General features: G+C 48.4%; 1 pseudogene; it reads right to left on the bottom strand.

The window, feature by feature from the left end:
* Window positions 1–4,133: 4,133 nt before the first annotated feature.
* On the bottom strand, window positions 4,134–6,230 carry LOC140185338 (probable G-protein coupled receptor 139; annotated as a pseudogene).
* Window positions 6,231–6,484: the final 254 nt, after the last annotated feature.

Here is a 6,484-nt window from a genome sequence, read left to right as displayed (position 1 = left end):
ATACCCCAGGTTTACTGTAACCTGACTGCTGCCGGAATTGAGTTCTGGGGAAGTGGCAGCTGCTCAGCGGGATGACCCGGGCATTGGCACTATTTGTTCTGCGGTAGAAAATTGAGACACGGCTCAGACAGAGAAGAGAAAACAAGCTTCGGTGCCTCCATTGCTGAAAGAGTGGCCTCGACTGGAGTTGAAGAGCCAGATATTATTCCGGGTCACGTCATGACAGGTCCGACCCGGCGTTGCCAGCTGGTCTGCCCAAGAAGTATCAGAGGATTGCACTGATGTCTCTTCATGATGATTCTGGACATTTGGGGGTGGAAACGACCTATAAATTGCTCAGCGACTGGTTTTACTGGCGTCGAATGAAGTCGGAGGTTGAAGAATACTGCAAGTCGTGCATTCGTTGCATACGCCGGAAGACACTGCCTATACGGGCAGCTGCTTTGTCCCACTTGCAGAGTGCAGGGCCCCTGGACCTCGTGTGTATAGATTTCAGGTCCATAGAACCCGATGCCAGCAACACGGCTAATGTCTTAGTCATTACGGGCCACCACACCAGATATGCTCAGGCTTTTCCTACCAAGGACCAGAGGGCGACTACGGTGGCAAAAGTGTTGTGGGAGAAGTATTTCGTTCATTATGGCCTTCCCAGGCGGATACATAGTGACCAGGGACGGGACTTCGAGAGCAGACTCTTCTATGAGTTACTGCGCATGCTTGGAGTTGAGAAGTCGAGGACCACGCTCTATCACGCGCAGGGCGATCCCCAGCCTGAGGGGTTTAATAAGACCTTGCTAGACGTACTCGGGACCCTGGAGATCATCGATAGCTGGTGGAGTCAACATATTGATATCTGGTTCACTGTTACAACTGTACACGAAATGAAGCTACTGGGTACTCGCCATGTTATCTGATGTTTGAGCGCGAGGCGAGGTTGCCCATTGACCCTTGTTTTGGTACTGATGAGGGTGACTTACCACCGAAGCCTTATCTGAAGTATGTTGTGATATGAGGAGCGAGCTGAAAAGGGCTTATGAATTGGCTGGGGCTGCAGCCACCAAGCAGAATCGAGGAAATAAGAGGAGGTATGATCAGAAAGTGAGGTTCTCCCAACTCCTGCCGGGAGACCGAGTCCTCATAAAAAATTTGGGGCTTCCTGGAAAGTACAAGTTAGCTGACCGCTAGATGGCCACACCCTATGTGATGGAGAGTCAGATGCCAAACCTACCAGTGTTGCGGGTGAAACGAGAAGAGGGGAAGGGGCCTGTCAAGATTCTCCATCGGAACCACCTGTTGCCTCTGGCACAAGAGGTGCAGGTAGATCCAGAGCCCCACTTGGGGCCTACACCTAGTAAGGGGACTCTGCGAAAACGCGGGGCGACTGCACTGCCCACAGCGGGAGAGGCTGGTCCGGGTCGCGCCCAAGAGAGGGATACTGATTCGGAGGGTGATGATCTGGATGTGAGGTACATGCTGCCTTTCGCTAACTCCCCGTTGATTGAGGAAGAAAGCCCTGGCCCTTTTCCACTGAGTCAGGTGAGGTGGAGGGGGTGGGGGAGTTGTAGGCAACCTGGGTTACAGCAGGACATTGAAGGAGAGAAAGCGGGGCATGGACACGGGACAGAGGGCTCCGGGTTGCGGGGGTGGGGGTGGGGGAGGACTCGGCAAGCAGACACGAAGTATCACCAGCAGCGTCTGAGTCTGAAGAGTTAGGTGAGGAGGTACGGATGTCTCAGAGAATTAGTAGACCACCGGATAGGTTGATCTATGTAGCTCCTGGGGAACAGTGTGTGATCTCTGCTGTTGTGGCGAGCTATGTCACTGACTTTGCATCTGGATTGGACTTTGTGTTTGTAGGAAGGGTTGGCGAACTATCTCAACGTCATGAGGACATGACTAAATTTGGTGGTTGGGGGAGAGTGTAACGCGCTGTAAGGGTTCACTGCTATGTAATGTTTTTTTTGTAATGTTCACTGCTGAAGGAATGGTTTCTCTGTAGCAGCAATGTTTTGGTTATGGGCGGAGATAACCGGACTGTTGATGCATGTTAGCAAATCAGGATTTTGTTGCCCTGTCTTGCGATTCTGGAAGCAGCTGCTTTTGCGGGCTTTTGCGAAAAGGAGAGAGAGAGAGATGAAGAGAGAAGACGCGAACGGAGAAATGTGGTAGATCGCCGAACGGGGTCGTCTCCGAGCGGAGACCCAAAGGAGGAGATCGATGGTGGAAGAAGAACAACTGAACTGCGTGAGCTCCAACTTCGTGCGCACAGGACCGTTTAATCAGATTGGTGCCTTATTTTTTATTTAATATATTTTTTCTCTACTGACCATGTAGTCAAAGTAATAGTTACAAAGTTTAATCGATGAACCGCATATTATGCACTGTTTGTTATTTCAGGATACTGATTTATAACAGGGTACACATCGCGCAGCATCCACCCAAACAAGATTTATTAAGTTTGGCAGGGCTGGGGGATTATCACCCCCTTGATTAAGCCTAGAAGAACCGCGCGTTACAATTCATTTTCCTTCCATTTATAAAATAGTTAACCCTTTCATTTCTTCTTCTATGCACTTCCCGACACTGTGCACCATCTGCCAATTTTTCCCCACACTCCTAAAATACTGATTCTGTCCGCCATTTCGATTGCCCCCATTACTAATTCTCGTTTACCCACTGCCGGAAATTCACCGTCTCCTCCCTTTAACACGTTAAGTAGCTGAAGAAACCTTTGGTGTCCTCTTTTATATGACTGTCTAGCTTAAATTCGTATTCCATCTTTACGTTCTAAATGACTTTTTAGTTGACTTCTTTTGGTTTTCATAAGCTTCCAAATTGTCTAACTTCCCACAATTTTTTTACTCAATTATATCGCCTCTCTTAGGCATTGACATTCCTGCAAAATTCTTCTTCTTTTGTGATGTATTTATTCGGTGCCTTCCGAATTGCTTCCAGAAATTCCAGCCATTGCAGCTCTGCCGTTGTCCCTGCCAGTGTTCTTTTCCGATTAATTCTGGCCAATTGTAATTGTGTCTGTGATTACCGTTACTCTGCTGTAATACCAGCACATCTGATTTTCGCTTCTCCTTCTCAAACCTCAGGGTGAACTCAGAAACATTCTGCTTATTTGCCCCTAAAGGTTGTTTTGCTTTCAGGTTTCCAATCAGTTTCGCTTCATTGCCCCACACCCAGTGCAGGAGAGCAGATCCTCCAGTGGGTTGAAACGTCAGCTGCCTTAAAAAACGATCTCGAAGGCACTCCAGAAATCCCCCGACCTGGAATCCAGGATTAACCTGATTTTTCCCATCTACACGCATATTTAAATCCTCCATGACTATTCTACCATTTCCCTTTCGGTAAGCATTCACTGTCTCCCGTTGTAATTTGTAGGTCACATCCTTACCGCTGTTGCATGGTCTGTACAGTGTCTTTTCACCTTGTCGTTCCTCAGCTCTATCCACAATGATTCAACACCTTCCGCCCCTATATCACCTCTTTCTAATGATTTGATTTTGTTTGTTTGTTTGTTTTTTTTTAACAGAGCTACGCTGCCACCTCTGCCTTCCAGCCTGTTCTTTCGGTACTATATGTATCCTTGGATACTAATCTCCCAGCTACAATCTGCTTTCAGCTATTGTCGTCAGTCATTAGTAGCAGAGGCGGTCATTAAGATGGGGCGGCTTTTCACCAATTTAACAAAAAGTGTTTATCCATATTCCGCCCTGTATTTTCACGTTAGCCCATTATTCATGTGAAAGTTGGAGACTAGAGAGCTGGCAGTGGATTGGCCACCCAGTATCACACCAGCCCTACAGTTGTCTGGGGACGTCAGACTGTGAGGTACTGAGCAGGAAAGGGAATAGATAGACATATCCACAGACCAAATGCTGGGCGGCATTCTGGAGCAGTACATTGATTGGCATATGGCGGGACCCCGAGTTTATGTGTCGCCATGACGGTGTTTTACTCCCCCCCGTCCACGCCCCCTCCCTCCACCACACAGACTACCCTAATGTCCCGGAGCTGCCGGTAGCGGGGAAAACCCGCCCGGAAATAACACCTTGGCCATCAGGCGGTGACTGAGAGGAGCCAGAGCCCGGGCTCGACACACAGCGGCCCGCACTGGCTAGTGCTCAGGACGCGGCTTTATTCATGAACTGAAGCACCGAGGTGACCGGGTATTTCACCGCGCCGATCAGCTGCTCCCTGAATTTCGACTGAGTCACCGCGTAAATAAATGTATTCGTGCAGCAGCTGAAATTCCTCAGCAAAACTCCGACATAGTGAAAGATCCATTCGGAATCACTGAAATCAGATATTTTTCCTGCGACCTGATAATATATGACATTTACAACGTATGCCATCCACAGGAGGATGAAGTTGCCGGACAGTGTGAAGAGTAAAACCACAGACCTCCTCCTGCTCTCCATCTCCGGGTCACTGCGGTTCTCCCCCTTGCTCTGACCCTTCAGCCCCTTACGGACCCGACTGGCCACTAAAATGTGCCTGACTGTCAGAGCGTTGAGCAGCAGGATCCCAGCGAAAGGCAGGAGCGGAGTTAAAACCATATCCAGCCAGTCATATACCATCCATCCAGGGTCAGTGAAAAAATTGTTTATGGTTCTACAAAACCACGGTACGTTATCGATGATCACGCTGTGTTCAAACGTGAAGTATCTGGGAACGTTTTTCAGACAGAACACTACGCCGGTTGTTGTCAGAACCACAGCCGCAATTTTCCCGGTGCAATATTTTGTTTTCAGCTTCTGGCAGCAAATGGCGACAAACCGATCAAAGGTGAAAGTGACGGTGAACCAAACAGAACAGTCTGTGGCTGCGTACGTCAGTGAATCGATAACACTGCACACAGGGGTGATGTCCAGAAAATTCCACGGGAAGTAATTCCAATTCATTTGATACAAAATGACCTCGGTGACAATAGTCAGTAGATCCGCCGCTGCCATGGCCACCAGGTAGCGAGTGGTGCAGGTAGAGAGGCCGCAGTTTCCCCGGGACAAGATCACAATCGCCATTAAATTGACTGGAGAGAGAGAGAGAGAGAGAGAGAGAGAGAGAGAGAGAGAGAGAGAGAGAGAGAGAGAGAGAGAGAGAGAGAGAGAGAGAGAGAGAGGTGTGGGGGTGGGGGAGAACCGACACTAGCATTACTGAACACATTCTCCAGGAATGAAAGAGGGATCGGACTTCAGCTAAAGATCAAGCGTGCCAGAGTCTGTGAACGGCTGCTAATCTAACATCGGACACGGGTCACACTGTCTCTGACCTGCCTTTTTCAGTATGAAGATACGACGATGTGTGAACAATTGTCGACGATAAAAATAAGCTGTATGAACAACAACGATCGGTGCTGATCCCGATTCCAGTCACTGACGGAGCCAGTTTCACTGATTTAACCGTGACTGACCAGGCCTTCTGAAGCTCAGCGTCTGATTGGACCGAGAAGGGACACAGAGGGGAGCAACGCACGCGGAATACTGGCCGGACCCAAAAAAAAATCTATCGTTTCGGGGCGAGACCTATCTTCAGGTCGATACAGCGCCCAATTTACGACGGGTCTCAGGAACAACTTGGTAACCAGAGACTGAATGGCTCCGTTAATGGATTAATTCTACAGCACAGTTCAATTCGATAACACGCGGCAGCAGATGCATGGACACTGGTTCAGGTGATCTGTGCCAGACTCCACCGGGAAACGTGAAACACTGGACCAGGGGTTCTGTCTGAATAATAACTCAATACAAGTGAACTTCACAATGTAAACCCATCCCAGTCACCCCTTCACGGGGACCCTCCGTTCCCCAGCTGTGGGACAACTCTGGACAAGGTCCCATTAAAAGGCTCCCAGTTACACCGTCCAGGAGAGTTGCCCGCCCCGGTACTGGGACAAATCTGGACAAGATAATATTAAAGGCAAAAACAAAATTCAGGTCGATCCCCTGAGTTAGAGGAGAGACCGGGGATTCGTTCATCTTGTCATTAAATATGAAATAATCAGGATGTTGAATTGACAGGAAAAATATCTTTGACGGATATCTATGCAAAGATCATCAAGTTGGAAGCTTGTTGATTGATTATAAACAGGTTCACACCGGTTAACACACGGAAATACCAAACATAAACTGCTCTGCTCACTCACCAGGAACTCCAGTGACGGCAATGAGCAGGTACAATATTCTCTGCACACTGTAGTACCGTTTCAACATTGCCGACATTTCCCCTGCGCGGCAATGTGTCCCCCTGTGCCTCAGGCGGTCTATTGGAATGAAATGTTGAAGCACCACATGTCCCGGGTTTATAAACACCATCTAGCGACCCCACAGGGACAGATTTCAACATATTTTATAATAAAACTCCTTAACTTATTTAGAAACCTATTACATCAGACAGGTGCCATCCCCGCGGTGACGGGTTGTGATTAATTTAGTGAATTAATTTTTAGACCAGCTGTTTGAGTAACTTTGTCCCA

The sequence above is a fragment of the Mobula birostris genome, chromosome 20 (assembly GCF_030028105.1).
Source record: "Mobula birostris isolate sMobBir1 chromosome 20, sMobBir1.hap1, whole genome shotgun sequence".
NCBI lineage: Eukaryota > Metazoa > Chordata > Chondrichthyes > Myliobatiformes > Myliobatidae > Mobula > Mobula birostris.
The sequence above is the reverse complement of the archived record's forward strand: the minus strand, read 5'-3'. Positions and strand labels throughout refer to the sequence as shown.